This window comes from Phodopus roborovskii, unplaced genomic scaffold (assembly GCF_943737965.1).
Source record: "Phodopus roborovskii unplaced genomic scaffold, PHOROB, whole genome shotgun sequence".
NCBI classification, from domain to species: Eukaryota; Metazoa; Chordata; class Mammalia; order Rodentia; family Cricetidae; genus Phodopus; species Phodopus roborovskii.
The window spans coordinates 9777117-9793576 of record NW_026126576.1 but is presented as its reverse complement, the minus strand read 5'-3'; the positions used below and the strand labels follow the sequence as shown (position 1 = coordinate 9793576).

The following is a 16460-nucleotide window of genomic DNA, read 5'->3' as shown; positions in this document are numbered from 1 at the left end:
GCATCTCCCTTGCTTCTGTCTACACCTTAGTGTTCCATCTGCTTTGGCCCTGTCTTCTATTTGTTCATGTTTTGTGCTTCCTACATCCCTTTTATGTGGCTGTCATTTTGGAAGGCTATGCATTGCCACAAAGTTAACAGTTTCCATATTTATAATTAAAGGCTGTATTTGGAAACAATAATGGTTTTAAAAAAATAAAATATTAATAATAAGAATACCTCTATATTGAACACACACACAAAGCATACTTAAAATGATTATGCAGGCAAATAAAGAATAAATCTGTAGTTCTGATTCCTAAAATGATCTGTAGCAAGCTGGTCATGTGCTTGGACATAGCGAATGTAAATAGCCATGCATTTCCAAATCTTGTTATAAAAGAAAACTAGACGTGTAGCAGTTATTTTGGTATGGAATAGTACCAAAGCCCAAAGAAAATACTAAGTACTTGTGTACATTATATAGAGTATACACATACAAATATTGACCAAATTACATTTCATTACAGATGAACATGGAAAATTCATAGGACTTCATTTTTCAAAATCATGTCCAAATTCTATCCTTTCTCCCAGGTTTTTAGACCTTGATCTTTTTTCCAACTATATACCATTGAGAATGATTTTTCTATAAGATGCCTCTCTTTTTCTATCAAGGCAATGAAACTTTTCTTTTTCCCTTTTTTGAATAATAGTTCCTTAAGAGAATGATGGTTGTTTTTGTGTGTCAACTTGATACAAGATAGTCTTCAGAGAGAAATAAAGTTAGGAAATGCCTCCATGAGATCCTGTTGTAAGGCATTTTCTCAATTGTTGATCAGTGGAAGAGGGCCTAGCCCATGGTGGGTGGTGCTATCTCTGGGTTTATGCAGTCCTGGGTTCTATAAGAAATCAGGTAGAGAAAGTCAAGGGAAGCAAGCCAGTAATCAGCACCCCTCCATGGCCTCTGTTTCCAAATTTTGCCTCCAGGATCCTTCCCTGTTTGTGTTACTGTCCTGACTTCCTTTAGTGATGAACAGCAATGTGGAAGTGTAAGCCAAAAAAACCCTTTCCTCCACAACTTGCTTTTTCGTCATGGTGTTTTGTCACAGAAACAGAAACCTTAACTAGGACTTGCATTTTTTGATTTTCCATGTGGTGGAAAGTACAGTTGTCCATAAGGATATATCCTATTTGAAATGACTTTTTTAATTAAAAACATATTTCATTAGCCTATGCTGGCATTTCCTGACAACTAGATAGACAGAAGCAGTACTGGCTATATGATGACATGATAAAGATCATCACCCTGCTGTTAAGAGTTCATTTCACCTTTTGGCATGATTATCTTAAAGTGTTGAGAAGTGTAACTTCTGGTCTGAAAACCTTTATAAACAGTTTTTACTGATAGCTGATAATTCCATACAGAACTCATTCAGGTGAATTGGGACAGAGCAACATAAATTAAGATGGTTTGGGGATTAAGTGAAGTCTATCAAGATCATTTATTTTTAACTCAGAAATCAAAACAGAATGCTACCCGTTAAGGTTGAGACATAATGAAAATAAGGGAGACAAGATCACTGAATAGAATTATATTTTATTCCAGAGATGTGAGGAACACATATGACTTTGATGTGAGAAAATACAGGATGAGGGTTCAGGAAGATCATGAACTATAATTCAATGCCTCATTCAGTTCCTAAGTTCAGGGCCACTGGGAAACCTCCAGTTTCACCATGCAGTAGTTTGCTATAAAATAATGACACTGGACTAAGTCAATCATTTTAGACTGACTATAAGTGGGAAAGATGAATATTTGCTCACAAACATATGTATACTCAGAAAATGTGCACTTGAAACAACATTATATATCATTTTGCTCCCACTTACCTTTCTCCTGACAGTATATGAAAAAATCTCATCAATGAGAAATTTAAGCTAAGAATATAGCAGTTATCAAAAAAAAAAAACTAAAGCATACAATAAAAGCATACATTCATAAAGTTTTAAATGGTTCTGCATTAAAGCTATATATTTCAGGATCCAGATATTAATGCTCCAGATTTTCAACAACTGCACAGATATTTTCAAAACAAATTTAGATTACTTGTGAAGGGTCAGCTCATTACAACTATAGATAATTTAGTAAATGTTTGGCACATATATTTTGATCAAAAGCATTCTCTAGCAAGACACAGAGACTGCAGTGAGTGTGGTAGATTTTGTCTAAGAGAGAAATATTTCTATTGTTGTCCTCAATTCCAAAATTATGTATATATATATATATATATATATATATGTATATATATATATATATATATATATATATATATATATATAATCAATCATCTCAATTCATTGGTGCTCCCTTATTTGAATTTCACACAAAAATATACAGTCTATTACCAGTAATTCCAAATAGGAATAAAACACAATAATAATTACCCAAGATGCAGCTGGAAGGCTGTGTATTAACATCTGTACTATTTCTCAATGTAGCCAAGCCATATTTAAATAACAAAAGGGTATTTTTTTCTGTGTATTTTGTAATAAGAATTGATAATAATGATGCTTAGCATTCGCTATAAATAACACATTCAGTCTAAAGTCTTATTTTCTCTTAGTTAACCAAGCTCACTGCCTGGAAATTAACATTAGCATAAAGGGCACCATATTTCAATACTCATATAAGGCAATGTAAGGCTTTTAGAACTTGAACTATTTGGTTTCATGGATGTGCAGGGAGAGATTTGATCATCCTTAGCGGCCTGAGTGTAGGAAGCAGACAGCTTAGCTTTTAAACCTTTAGACTTCAGTCACCAATGTGCTTGAGGAACAAAAGAGGTGTTTTGTTTCAACCAAACTTTGGGTGCCAGCTTGCAGGTAACAAAGACACAAGAGGGGACCTTAGAAAGTAACCAAGTCTAGTCTAAGTGCACTAGTCACAAGGATGCTCTCCTGTCTCTTGAAAGCACACAGAAATTCTGTGTTTGACATCTTCATAGCCTAGAAGACAAAGTTCATCCTTAGATCTTTCACAGAAGTTGTTCTGTGTCACTAGAAGAATGAAAGTGATTTTAGTGTAAAAAGGTAAAGGGACATTTTAGCAAATGGCAGAGGAGTCAGTGTCAAAGCCAGGTTACAGAGCACATGTATTCTAACTATGTCAGGTTTGTGTAACTAAACCTCAGGCTGACGGGCTATACCAGGAGAAACTGGCTTTCACAAACTAGATTTAACTTCATTCCATGGGTGATTCTATTTCAATTTTTTAGACTTATTTTATTTTAAGTATGTGAGTGATTTCCATGCATGTGTCTATGTATATCATATGCTGGCTTGGTGAGGAAGCCAGAGAGGGTGTCAGATCCCTTGGAACTGTAGTTACAGACAGTTGTGAGCTACCAACTGAGTGAGGGTCCTCTGCAAGAGCAGCCATGCTCTTAACTGCTCCTTCCTGGCACTTCGGGTGATTTTCTCACACACTAAAATTTGAGAGGTAAAAACCAAGACCTTTAGGTTCCCAGCTCTCCATTTTCCTAGAACAAAACGTCAGGCAATGCTGGCTTCAGACTCACTCTCTGATATTTTCCTTGCACAAGCTCTAACCAACAGTCTTTGCTTGATAAAATTAGAGAGGGATGTTTAGTGCAAACTTGGACTCGCTGTCAAAAGGGAAGCATCAAAGAAAAGGATGGACAAACTACACAACAGAGTCCCACAAAGAAAATGAGGGCTGAGCATGGTGGTCCAAGACTGCTGTTTCAGAACTCTGAAGTCAGAGGCATGATGGCTACAAATTCTAGTCCATCACAGGTTATCTACAAAGTTTAAAACTAGCCTTGGCTGCATAGTGAGAATCTAACTCAAAGCAACAACAGTAAAAAGTAAGTGAAATGAAACAAAAGCAAAGCAAGCAGAAAAGGAAAATGGACAGATTTGTTAGGGCCAGGGACTAAAGTCATACAAATGGACTCCTTTCTAGAATATTCATAACTTCTGGGTGTTGAGCATGAGGAATTCTAGAGAATCACACTGAGTAGAAGAATAGGATCTTTGGGGGAGACACAATAGTAAACAGTCTTACAGAACTGTTCTGCTCTTACACACAGTGTAAGTAACAGTGCACACACCGTTATAACAAGATCTTAGTAAAGAGTCTCAGTTGTATTTTTTGTTTTGTTTTGTTTTTTGGATTTTTTTTTGTTCTTTTGCTTGTTTTTTGTTTTGTTTTGTTTGTTTTTGTATTTTGAACAGGATATAAGATTAATGCTTTACTTCTGGTTTCTCCCACAAAAGAAAAGTTACCCCAAAGCCTCACTGTGTTGAAAATAGGCGAAGAAATTTCTCTCAGGGATAAGGAAGAAATACATTATCATATCCTTGCAATTCCTGAAAATCATGGTTAAGGACAATGGTTTTTTGTTGGTTTAGACCATTGATAGGAATTCCAGATTTACAGATTTAATGTGGATGTTGATGTGATAAAACACGATTCCCTGAGCTATTTTCTTCTCATTGGAGAATCACAAAACTCACTTCAAATATGGCTGTCAGGAACTTAGAGGCCCATTCTGCAAAAAATCACCAAGTATTCATATGACTCTGCAGATATCTAATGGGTAACCAAAACCAGAACAAAACTTTGGCATCTCTGCCTCCATTTTGTATCTTCTTTCCTACCATAAACTCTGGGTCAGATCCCATTCAACTCTACACATAAACATATTAATCACTTGACAATCCAAAAACCAACAACAACAACAACAAAAGAAGGTTGAGGAACCTTGTATTTATCCTCATCTCTCTCAACTTTCTTTAGAACTGAATACAACAAGTTAAGAGTACCAAAGAATTTATAAGTTCCAGTAATTACAAGGCGTTTGACAGCTCACCCTAGGATGGAACTTCTTCCTATATGGGAGGACTTATCCCATGATGAGAACTTAGGAGAAGCAATCATCTCAGAACGAGAAATGAACTGTGTCTGGAAACAGCAGGATCTCACAAGAGACACAGATCTGAGATAAGGAACAATTGGACTGTGGTATGACAAAGTCTACTTTTGTATACTCCTTTTGGCCTTTGACATTGCTCCTCTGTTTTATGAATGTGAGATTCTAGAAGTATCCTGAAGACTAGGAGGCTAGTCCCCTTGCTTTGTAGTATGGCCACACTGAATGTAATGTCTTGCCCTTTATTCTTCCTCACTCACAGCCCTCTTTTGATGCTCCAAATGTGAGGTAGCAGAGCCTGGTTTGATAGAACCCCCTGAGTTATCCCTATGGACTGGGACCCTAGTAACAATACCACAGACGTTCTACTAGACTTGTAGTCAACAACATCTTTGCATCATCTTTAAATGTTTCGATAAAGACTTAGAAACCATTGAAGTTTGTGGGGAGGAACATAACAACAAGAAAATTGTTTCGGGACTAGAAAGGTGTTCAAGTAAAAGGTTGGGCTAAGATGCACAGACATCAACCTTTTTTTTTCCTTTGTGCATAAATACAAATGATTCTTAGAAAGAATTGCTCTCAGCCAGGTTTCTCAAATTCCCTTTTCCATGTAATCCTGTTATGATTTTGAACTATAATTTTTATAGACAAAAGGAAAACTCAGGGTATTTTTTTGGAGGAAAAAACAAGTCAGTATGTTTATCAACCAACTTAACAGTTTCTCCCATTAGCTTTTGAGAAGTAAAATATGGTATTGGAAATAATCTCAATTTTTAGAATACCAAAAGAGATGCAAAAACCAGAAGAATTTAGATTATTAATTACAATCTATAAGCATGTGCTAGATACATTATTGGAACAAAAACAACTTATTTTTGTGTGATAAATAGCCACCTAAGAAATCCAATAACAAACCACTACCACCACTCCACAAGTAGGTGTCACGTAATTTATGTGCATTTTGGGGATATCTCTATTTCTTTTCTCTAAATTTATCATGCCCATTTCTTCCTATCCCTAAGAGTCTGCCCCAGAAAAGCATTCTTCTTACTACTCAGGCTGCCAACATGAAGGTGGTCAAGGGGATTGTAATGGATAAAGCCAGCCTGAGGTTTTCCAGTGCTGAGCGCAACAAAATAACAATAAGTCTCTGGTGATGGCTAAGTCAAGAAAGCAAGGCAGAAACCCAGGTATCAAGTTTAGCAGAACAAATGCAGAGGAAAATCTGGATTCTAGTGAGTGGCTATTGATGAGAACACACCCAAAAGGCAGCATCAAGAAGACAGGAAACCCCCGACCAAGGCTGGATGCAGGGATATCTGTGAGCAATTCTAAAAATGTAGCTGAGATAGCAGCAAAAGAATAAAGAGAGTAGAAACAAACTAGGAAACAGGTCCAGGAGGAAACTAAAATATGATGCTAGTTTATCATGACCTAGTGTGGTTGGTGGCTTCCTATGTCACTGTCATCTTTGTAAAGGGTGTTTGTTAAAAGGCTGATTCCTGAACCTTTCTGGGCTTTCTTATCAGGGATCCCAAAATATTACATTAGTAAATATCCCTGTTGAGTCTTGTGAACTAAGTTCCAAAACTCATTTTTAAACATATGAATTGAGCACCGAAATGCCTTCATTGTTATACCAATTAAACATTACCTATGATGAGAAGCCACACTGCTTCTTTTATGGTCTATGTGCTAGATCATCCTATGTTTCAGGAGATGAAGAACACACTTTCCAGCATGACCCTAACGCAGTGCACTTTTCTGTTGGATATATTGCCACCTGTTGTAAACTCAGTGACTCATTTCCTGCTTAATAGAACAAGGTTAGAATACTGTGGTATCATATGGGGAAACTAATCTCCAGATTCCAATCTGCTCATAAGAGCTGTGCTGATCCCAGGGGCTGCACCTGAGGGTCCTTAATCCTTGTAGCAGGTAGGAAAGTGATGCCATCACACTCAAGAATTTAAGGCTGTGATAGCCATTCCTCCTGGGACATCAAAAAGGCTGCCTGATTAAACACCTGTCTTGAGTGAAAAAGAAGTAAAAAAAGACTTCAATGGCAACAATCTCAGCTTCAAATTGAACTCTTGGAAACTAATGTAGAGTATAAGAGTTTGAATATAAGCATAGGACACTAGTCATCAAAAACTAACTATATCAGTTTACATGTGGGTTGTATCTGGGTCACATCTGGAAGCAGGGTAGATGATTACAGTATGCTTGTCCAAAAGCATGATTGTGTAAACCAGCATGGCTGCCATGCTGTGTCTTTTGCCTTGTATGCTATTTGGTCCTTTAGGAAGGAAGAGAGAACATACTGTGTGTGTGTAATCCTTGGAACATATGATCTGATTGGATTGGATAACAATGTCATTTGGTACGATGAACAAGCAATTCAGCTAAGTTGGTTTTCTGGGTCTTTTCCTAAAGTCTGTATTTACATTATCACTCAAATGTTCCAGGAAGAGCCTATACAGGTCTCTGACTCTTCCACAGAATCTCAAAGATTTTAGAAATTCATTGTGACTGAAAATCTGCGAGTCCAACCATCTCTGTGTATGTAAAAACTCATAAAATATATGGGTGATAATCTAAGGAAATTCAAATAGTAATAAAATATTATACTGAGTCTATTAAGAGTGAGGATGATCAAGAGAATAATTGTAGAAATAATTGGCAATCTGTCCTATCATTATTACAAACATGATTTAGCATTGTTAGTGTTTACTAAATAAACACCAAGGGATGTTTACAGGATTCAAGGCACAGAGTTTGTACCAAAGAAGAATTCTGTTTGGTTGTTCAGTTGGACAAGAGAGGAGTAAACCAATATTAGAAGAGACAGACAAATCTGTTTAAAGGATGCAATGTTTCTTTTATTTAGCCTGGCTTCTACCTTCCACAGTTATTTCGTTTCTTTAAACTGTCTCAAATGAGTCTTTCAACATAAGAAACAGAGTAGTCTAACAATGGCTGGCATATGTTTGAAGGCACAAAGCAAGAGAAAATACAAATAGGAAGTGAATTCTTCTCCTATAGAGTGTTTTTTTCTCTAGTTGACAAAATAATGTTCCTGACACCAAACACCCTACATGCATAAGGCCCTAATTGTACATGATGCCAGCTTTTAGAAATTGGGTGGGATAGGGGAAGTGTGCGGAGATAAGAGTAGGATTATTTTGGAGAAAAATTCTTCACTTTGAAAAAAAAAATGTAGGGGTGGAAAAGAACAGCTGGGGGTGGGATCAGGAAGTGAAGGTTGGGAGGGCTGAATCCATACCTCCTTCTCTGGCCTTGACCTCACACCTTGACACTCCAGGGTTCATGGAGTAACTAGCCCTCTAAAAATAAGGCATAGAGAGAATTAAACTTCAGGCCCCAGTTATGGTGAGAAAAAGATACTTTGAACAAATGCAAAAATGTTGGATCTCATTTGGAGGCAAAATATGACCTGAACTGATGTGAGGCTATTTATAGAGCCTTGGTGTGAATATTCATGTGCTTTGCTGCAGAATTAGAGATGCCTTTGATTACAGAGTGCTGACCCGGACTCAGCTGGGGACGTTATATAACACTGGGCACATTTTGTGGGTCATTTTTCTTCTCCAAAATGAGAAAGATTCTTAATTCTCACAGATATTTGACCCAAATAGCTGCTGGTCAGAGTTTTGGAACCTCTATTATATCAAACTCCAAAACTGCTTGGAGGGGACCTAGCACTGTGCAAAGGAGACACTGTTTGGAGCATATTTTGTGTTTAATCTAGAACTATAGGTATACAATGACTTGTTAATTTTAAATATATATATATATATATATATATATATTTATTTAGGGCAATTTGCAAAATTGCATGGAATGTAGACAGGGTTCATAGACACTTCTCTCTTCCTGACAAGTTCTCTTGTTTTGAAAATCTTGCATCGGTGTGGTAGATTTATTATCTTGATAAGCCAATATTGATACATCATTATTGACTAAAGGCTGACTATTAATTAGGCTAGGGTTCACTCTTTGTGTTGTGTTGTATTAACTGTGGTTTTAGCAAATATATTATGACATTTGTCACTAATAAAATACCATGCATAATATTGTCCTCACAATCTTCTGGGGTTTATTGTGGCTAATTTTTACATTATATTTAGATGCGTCACTATATATGAATGAGAACACAAATAAGAAACACAAATGTGTATAATAGATTCTTTGGGCTAACAAAGTGTAGGTTAGATATTAGGCTTATAATTTAATCACTCTTACTTTGAACTGAATTAACTGCAGTAGGTAGCTAGAGTTTTTGCCACTCTTTAATATTAGTGTAATATACGTCTCTGGTGAATCATCCCTTCAACTCTTACAACCTATGGTCTTTAAGGAAACTAAAATTATGTGCTCAAGCCCCCGTCAATTAATATCCTTGGTTACACTGGCTTTAACAAAATACCCCAGTTTTGGCTAAAGAGACACCATTGGAAGGTTTATGAAATTACTAATGTAAAACACCTTTTCTACCTAAAATTTCTGAAAGGAAGCCCAGAAAATCAGAAGGTCCTCCTATACAGAAAGCTTATGCAGAGAATGTAGTCGAACACAAGTATCAAAGGATAGGGACAAATTGAGTTTTTTTGATGTGGCTTGAGTTTAGGAATGACTTTTTCTCAAGCAAAGTTTTTGCTTATGTTTTTGTTTTTCTCCTTGGGATTCTCAGTAATCTAAACTAATCACTGACATGAAGCCAGTCTGAGTTGCTGTTCTCAGATGTAGCTACGTGGTTCCTAATGTACACTGTATTCATGGAAGAATACTGTCATCTAAGACATTGAATCACATATCTCTTTTCTCCTATTTCCTTTCATAGTTCCAAAAGCAGATAGACAAACTGATAGATAGATAGATAGATAGATAGATAGATAGATAGATAGATAGATAGATAGATAGGTGATAGAGATTAACAAGGGAGATCATAGAAATTTATCAGCTTTATAGCCCTACAGAATACACTATGATAGCTACTGGCCACTTCTTAACCTGGATGTTCTTATGGTTAGCCGCTGTCTGTTAGAATGCTCATCTTGAATGCAGATCCTTTTTAAAAGGAGGAAACCCATGGCAGCACCTATAAAGATTACTTTTTCTCATGTCTTTCCCCACTAGAAGACACTACTACTGAAGGAAATATAGATATTTACAAGTTAAACCACTCTGAAGAGCATTAGCTTCAAACTGAAATTCACCTATGGTAGCCCTCTGGAAAGATCATTATCCCCAAACAGTGCTAATGACTTTTGTTACTTTTTCTGCATTTATTGTTCTCCAAAGGTATCTCCTGGAGATCCAGGTAAAAATGAAGATTATATGAATGAAAATGCCATAACCAGACCATTACATTTTGTGCTAACTTATAAAAAAAATAACTACCCCTTCTTCAAAATTAAGAACATAAAACTGTATGCTAAAATTCAGATTAGATTTGGGAAACGGGTACAGGCATATGCATTAGAGCTACTACATTCCTTACAATATTCAGAATCAAGTGATCTATAGCCAATACAGCACTTTTTCGTTTGATTTTCCTTTTCTTCTTTGAATTCAGGCTCTGTGTAGACTGCCAGGTTGGACTCAGTCTTCTGAATTCAAACAGATATCCTGCTTTAGAGTTATAAGTGTCTGGGACTCCAGGCACATGCCACTGCATCTGCTCATGATCATTCACTTAAGGAGGGCAGAGCGGGAGAAATATCAACTACATTCTGCTGTTTTAAGTACCAACTGGCCACCAGAACTGATAACTGAATGAAAACAGCATATGTGTGTCTCCTAAACTAAATTCTGGGTGTCTTCTGTCTATGATCTGAATGAGGAGTGTCTCCTATCACACACACTCACAGGGATATATGTCGCTCTGTAATATGAATGCAAATTATTCTAAATGCCTGCTCTGACTTTTCACATTCCTGTCATCATGCATTAAGAACACCAAGGCACCAGAGCTGTTTAGGATTTGTGTTCCCTGGAGAAACAACCAATTCTTTGCCTGTTTGCCCCTCCAAGCCTTTCGGAGTCAAGGCATCCTCCTTTTCAGTTAAACAAATGCTATGACCACAGTGCTAAGGTGGCCTCTTCTACTGTGAGTCACCATTGCACCTTCTTGGAAACCATCTGTTTTGAGCCCTTCTCGCATGAACTACTGTTGTTCTTATCTCCTCAGTGACACCCTCTCTCTCCCTCTGCCTTCTTTGAAATTAAAATGCTTAAACACAAAAGGCCTGATGGCAACACGTTCATGCTACATACTCTGTGGCTCCTCAAATAATATTCATAAATATCTCTGCACCTTTCTCTTTGTCAGTTACAGTACCCTGTTTCTGTCTTTCCACCACAACTTTCATGTTTTTAATTTGGTTCATAGCAAACTCATCAATATATATGTTAATGTGTGTGTGTGTGTGTGTGTGTGTATGTGTATGTGTGTGAGAGAGAGAGAGAGAACGAGAGAGAGAGAGAGCTGGTGTGTGTGTGTGTGTGTGTGTGAGTGAGCAGGAGGTGTGGAACATTGTTCAAGTAAAACCTTAAGAACATATCCAACTGTAAAGATTTACTAAAATTGAATTTAGTATACTTCACTTCCCTTTCTGGTATGTAACAAATTATTTTGCATATATATATTGTTTCTTAGGAAATTGGACTATCATAGTGTTCATGGTGAATTTGGAATAGATAAAAAGTTTTTGACATAGTATTCATAACAGGCAATGGCTGTGAGTCTGGGTCTCCCTGGTATGATATCAGCATTTTAATTGGAAGTTGTTTAGTAAAACCAAGCCAGACTTATACCCTGCAACAGCCTGTCACTGAAGGCAGAAAGCCTACTAAAGAAAGGGCAAACACAATCCATAACTCTTTCAAGGAGGGTAGAGGTGTGCTAGAATTAGAAACCAAGAGCTAACCTTGACTTCCCCCCCACCCATGGACATACTTCCTCCAGCAAGGATGTACCACCCAAATTTCTCCTCACAACCAAGCACCAAGTGTTCACATCCTAGGGCCAGTGAGGGACGTTTCTCATTCAAATCACCACACTCCTCAAAGTTCCTCAAATTAATACGATCATTTTATTTAGAGATGGAGACTTGGAGAAGTAATTAGGATTAGATGAGGCCACAAGGCAGGGCTCATATGATGACAATGATATATATATCATTTTTTTTTATAACAAAAGGACAAGAAGCTCTAATAGCATATGCCTTGCACCATGTTATGAAACATCATAATACCCTTCCTTGTTCTAGGACCATGCTATTAGACCTCCTGCCTCCAAAACTATGGATCAAAAACCCTGACTTTTCACTATAATTTATGCAGCTCTTGATAATCAGTTACAACAACAGAAACTTTGTACTTACAATACAACAATATGCAAAGCATCCCTCCTTTCTGGAGGACATAGTAGCAAGATGTCAGCTTAGAAGCACAGAATGGCTCTCACTGGCTCCTGGGTCTTTTAGTGCTTTGACCTTGGACTTTCTCATATCCAGTAGGGTAACAAACCCTACCCACTTCACTTCACCCTCACCCTACCCCCAAAAGAAAATCAAGCAAATTGTTTTTCTGCTCTTTGGAGATTACAGTCTCAGATATTTTGACACAGTAGTAAAAATGACACAATAAAAATAGTAACATAAATGCTATCTTAGGTTTTGTTTGAATTTTAGCTCATTGTTGTGGTTGTAAGCCAAAGAATTTCAGAGTTCTAATTTGTTTCTCTTCTGCTGTGATAAAACACTGATCAAAAGCAACTTTGGGATGAAAGGGTTTATTTAGCTTATAATTCCATGTCACAGAACAACACTGAAGGAAGTCAGGACAGGAACTTAGGCCTGGGAAAAGGTTGGAATCATGGAAGAAAGCTGCTCAGTTTCTTTTTCTCCATGGCTTGCTTAGCCTGCGTTCTTCTACAACTCAGTAACACCTGCCCAGGGATGATACTCTCCACATTGGCTGGGTAATCATCCTACAGACTTTCCCACACATTAATCCCCTGGAGATAATTCCCCAACTATGTTTCATTTTTACAGGAGACTCTAGTTCGGGTCCAGTTAACAAAACTTAACTAGCATACAGACATTAAGTGATGTTTTCTAAAGGTACATGGGTTATTTGTGATGGAGTTCTAACCAGACTCCTGTTTCTTAGTTTCTTGTTTGGATATCAGTGGAATCATACCCATTAGAAGGAAATAGATTGGGGAAGGATGTTGCTGTTATCCCCTGGGAATGGAGATAACCTATTAGAGCCTTGTTTGTGTCTTCAGACTTTAGTAAAGGAAAAAATAAGTGAAAGGCAATTTCCTTTAAATACAGAGAAGAATGAATAAATGTGATTCATGGCAGGACACACTTGTTACTAATTCTTTCCAATTACAAGGTCACCGCTATCTTTGGTACTTAGCAATGCAAGAATGAGTAGAAGGGGACTTTTTTCCTAAAGCAACTCCCTTAGAAAATTTTATAAAAGAGGGTATTCATAACCTTTAAAAATGTTAAGCTTCAGGTTTTCATCTATTTATTGGACATTATGCATTTGCTATGTCATTTTGACATAGGGCCGAGTGGCATTCACACTGATTTGAGAAAATACAAAGCAAACATTCTTTTTGTGAAGGGATGAGTGGCAGCATAAATGCCTCTGACTTGAATTCACAGACTTATGAAGAGATGTAGAGAAATGTTTTCTTAAGTGGTAAAAAGCACATCCATTAAGTTGTTGGACATTTGAATAAGTCTTTCGCCATTCACTTGTCCTCTTCATTTACCCATTAAATGGTGTCCAAACACTTTCTTGTACACTGCTAGCCCCCGTGCAGGAGGATGAATATTATCTTTTTGACTTTGAAATTATTGTTTAAATTCATTTGTGTAGGTGTGCACTTGTATGATATCTGCACGTGGAGTCTCTTTTCTAGTAAATCCCAACATGAAAAGTTAGAGGTCATGAACATCTAAACCATAGCATTCTCCTCCTGTTTCTCCAAGTTTATATTCTTTCATCCCATCCCAATATTCCTCAACATCCCATTGTACTCCAAAGCAACTCAAAGGTCTAAAGTTGGGAATACCTTCTAAATATCATATAAATGGAATATGAATGAGACCCAAGATCCGATCAATTGATGAAAATTCTCTTTTTTTGATGAAAAGTCTCTTTTAAATGTTAGTCAGTGGAAATGAACAAGATTTTTGCTTATAGAAGGCAGTGATGAGACAAGAAGAAAACTGGCAGTCTCCTTTCAAAGGAAGACAAATGAAAGAAGAAAGGAGATATGAGTCCTTTGCAGGTACAAAAGTCTAAGGATGGCACACACCTTTAATCTCAGCACTCAGGAGGAAGAGGTAGGTGGATCTTTGTGAGTTTGATGCTTCTCTGGTCTACAGAGCGAGTTTCAGGGCAGCCAAAGCTATACAGAGAAACCCTGTCTTGATAAACAAAACAAAACAAAACAAAAATAATCATGTTGGGGCTAGATGTGGTCTAGTGGTTAAGAACACGCACTACTTTCCCAAGGAACCTGATTTCAGTTCCCAGCACTCACACCATGTGACTCACAACCACATGCAACTTTGTCTCCAGGAGATCTGATGCCTTGAACCTCCATGAGCCCCTGAACGTACATGCACACACCCATTCACAAACACACTCACATAATTAAAGCCAATAAAAATTGTGAAAATTAAATATACATCTTTTGTGGAGTGCTCAGTCACCAATGGGATATCTGTATCACATTCCCTTCCCACAAAGCTATAGAGGTAGAGTAATTGTAAGAGCCAAAGGGACTAAAATCCATATATGAGTGAGTAAATACTGTGTTCCTCTTTTTGTGACTAGGTTACCTCATTCAGGATGGTTTCTTCAAGTGACATCTACTTGCCTGCGAATTTCAAGATACCATTATTTTTTTCTGCAGAGTAGTATTCCATTGTGTAGATGTGCCACATCTTCATTAGCCATTCTTCAATTGAGGGCCATCTAGGTTGCTTCCTGGATCTTGCTATTACAAATAGTGCTGCTATGAACATAGTTGAACAGATGTCTTTGTTGCATGGATGTGAATCCTTTGGGTATATGCCTAAGAGGGGGATTGCCGGGTCAAATGATCACCAGCCTATAATTCACACCACCAGATGAACTAGGATACAAGGTGTATTATAAGAGATTCATATAAAGTCCCTCACAGAACTGGGAAGGGACAAGTCCCCCAGAGCTCAGGTGAAGTGGGGGGGGGGACGACAGCGAATGGAGAGAGAAGTAGGAGAAAATGAGGGGGAGGAAAGGAAAACATGTGCAACCAGGAAGATTGAGCCTGGTTAGGAATAGAAGATAGGAAAGAGTGAGAGAGAGACAGAGACAGAGAGAGAGAACATACAAGAGGGAGCCAATATTGGTTTGAAGATAAAATTGAACACAAAGAAAGGTCGAGAGAACTACAAGACTGCTCCCAACTAACAATCTCAGCTTCCCTGGAAAGGCTATCATAAATGCCCTTCCCAGAGAGTGAGATCAACAACTAATTTCTCCATGGAGCCCTCAACTAATGCCTGTTGAAAATAGGAGCAAACAACCATACATAAACACTGAGTCGAACTAGAACCCAGAAGCAGATGGAGAGGACAAGACCATGCGGCAGAAACACATAGAGACAGCTTACCTGAACAAGGAGGAGCTAACAGGCCACTAGACTGATAGCTGGGAAGCCAGCAGGGGACTGCCTCAGGTCCCCCTGAATATGGGTCTCAGCCAGAAGGACTGAGCAGTCTAAGAGACCTCAGACAGTGGAGCCAGGATGTATCCCTGGTGTACAAAAGGACTTTGCGAACATATCCCCCATGGAGGGATAACTGCCTTAACCTAGAGACAGGAGAGAAGCCCTAGTCCCTACTTCACAGGACCTGTCAGATCTACATGACCCCAACTGGATGGCATTCCCCTACATATGGAATTGGGGTGGGGGGATGGGAGGGGAGGGTATTTAGTTTGCAATGTGAGAGGGCAGAGAGGGTAAAAAGGAGGAAAGGAGGGAGGGAGGGAGGGAGAGAGGGAGGGAGGGAGGGAGGGAAAGGGAACTGGGATCGACATGTAAAATAATAAATTAAATTTTAAAAAATGCTTTGACTCAAAAAAAAAAAAAAAAAAAAAAAAAAAAAGAGTCAAAGGGACAAAACAGTGTCACCGGGACATGACAGCACCTATACACCCATGAACTCTGCATTTGCCATCACAAAATTAGGTCAATGTCCTAACAGAGGCAGGGCAAGGGCTCCCAACACTCTCCACTGGAGCTCCAAACATTTGTTGGTTTCTACAGAAGGGATATTCGGTTTTCTGTAAGGGTGTGCCTCCAGTCTGGTATGTTGGCCATGTCCTAATGTCCTAACTATCAGTAAGTTATTAAAAAAGTAAAAGGCCATGAAGTTGTGGGGAAAGGTGAGAGGTGGAAGTTAGTAGATGAATGAGAATG

At 38.0% G+C, this 16460-nt stretch overlaps 1 protein-coding gene across 2 annotated transcripts in view; it reads right to left on the bottom strand.

Annotated features, from left to right (window-relative positions):
• The window catches only part of Cntn4 (contactin 4), a 729371-nt gene that overhangs the window by 335779 nt on the left and 377132 nt on the right, over positions 1–16460 (bottom strand). The window lies entirely within an intron of this gene.